Source organism: Lithobates pipiens, unplaced genomic scaffold (assembly GCF_037356315.1).
Source record: "Lithobates pipiens isolate NorthernLeopardFrog02 unplaced genomic scaffold, aLitPip1_a1.2 Scaffold_13, whole genome shotgun sequence".
In the NCBI taxonomy this organism is placed as follows: Eukaryota; Metazoa; Chordata; class Amphibia; order Anura; family Ranidae; genus Lithobates; species Lithobates pipiens.
In genome coordinates, this window is record NW_027507718.1 from 294,847,200 (window position 1) to 294,849,371 (window position 2,172).

Consider the following 2,172-nt stretch of genomic DNA (forward strand, 5'->3'; position numbering starts at 1 on the left):
ATGGCCGCAAATAACAATAAACAGCATATCGCATTTGGCAAGTGAATTGTACTGCATCACAACCACCCTGCCACATTGTGCATTGCATGCAGTTGTGGAAATTGGTTCTGCATTTTCAGGCCTAAAACAGACAATGAGGAGGTAACATATCACCTTTTCACCACCTGTGAAACAGCTCTAAAAAGCAATCCACCATTGGTTGCTTTTCAGAAGATCAGCAGGGTCTGTCACATTAATGGAAGAGACCTAACCCTCCTTTAATACACCCCATCCACAACTATAAGCCAGCTACCCAAGCCTTGATATGTGCAAGCAAGGTGACTGATCACACATTGTTTCAACAACTGGCCAGTGCATGGAATAACACGTTGGTGATTAAAGTTTAAATTATGTGTTTTCCAAAATCAAACACATGTAAAGTATTTCAAGAGGCTGATGTTGTAACATGTGTGTAACAAACACCGAAGGATCATTATCCTACTTGTAATATCATATACAGTATATTTTATCTTCCTTAAGAATTCCAAATTCCCTGAGATATTTCATTCACAAGTATTTTGTTTGTTCCTGAAAATGGCATGACATTGCACTGGACAATCAGCCAGAATATTGTTTATCTGCTTTGGAAAGCACAGTCATTCATGAAATGAACATATATAAACAGAACATTAGTTTTAAGACTTCCCATTTGGCATGTGTATCTTTACTTGCACAATTAATCCTGCTAAACTATTTATTGGTGATTGAGTTGGCTAAAGCTGCCTAGAAAAGGAATCCCACAATACTAATTTGCATTAAAGGGACTCTCTCATGAACATAGGCTCAGATGGAAGCAGTCATTCCATAATTATTAATGGTCTCAATACTAATATTAGAGCAGTGACCCTGTGAACAAGTTTATATTTACTACCCCAGAACTGTTATATGGCACATTCTTCCAGGAATGGCTGCCTCCTTCAGTGCTTTTTTCCAAATTAGTTTTGCTTTGTGCACATAAACCCTTCAATATGTGCCTTCCGCTTGCATACAGTGCCTTGCGAAAGTATTCGGCCCCCTTGAACTTTTCAACCTTTTTGCCACATTTCAGGCTTCAAACATAAAGATATAAAAAAAAATTTTTTTGTGAAGAATCACCAACAAGTGGGACACAATTGTGAAGTGGAACGAAATCTATTGGATTTTTGAAACTTTTTTAACTAATAAAAAAATGAAAAGTGGGCCGTGCAAAATTATTCGGCCCCCTTGCGTTAATACTTTGTAGAGCCACCTTTTGCTGCGATTACAGCTGCAAGTCGGTTGGGGTATGTCTCTATCAGTTTTGCACATCGAGAGACTGAAATTCTTGCCCATTCTTCCTTGCAAAACAGCTCGAGCTCAGTGAGGTTGGATGGAGAGCGTTTGTGAACAGCAGTTTTCAGCTCTTTCCACACATTCTCGATTGGATTCAGGTCTGGACTTTGACTTGGCCATTCTAACATCTGGATACGTTTATTTGTGAACCATTCCTTTGTAGATTTTTCTGTATGTTTGGGATCATTGTCTTGTTGGAAGATAAATCTCCGTCCCAGTTTCAGGTCTTTTGCAGACTCCAACAGGTTTTCATCCAGAATGGTCCTGTATTTGGCTGCATCCATCTTCCCCTCAATTTTAACCATCTTCCCTGTCCCTGCTGAAGAAAAGCAGGCCCAAACCATGATGCTGCTACCACCATGTTTGACAGTGGGGATGGTGTGTTGAGGGTGATGAGCTGTGTTGCTTTTACGCCAAACATATCGTTTTGCATTGTGGGCAAAAAGTTCGATTTTGGTTTCATCTGACCAGAGCACCTTCTTCCACATGTTTGGTGTGTCTCCCAGGTGGCTTGTGGTAAACTTTAGACAAGACTTTTTATGGATATCTTTGAGAAATGTCTTTCTTCTTGCCACTCTTCCATAAAGGCCAGATTTGTGCAGTGTACGACTGATTGTTGTCCTATGGACAGACTCTCCCACCTCAGCTGTAGTTCTCTGCAGTTTATCCAGAGTGATCATGGGCCTTTTGGCTGCATCTCTGATCAGTCTTCTCCTTGTCTGAGCTGAAAGTTTAGAGGGACGGCCAGGTCTTGGTAGATTTGCAGTGGTCTGATACTCCTTCCATTTCAAAATGATCGCTTACACAGTGCTCCTTGGGATG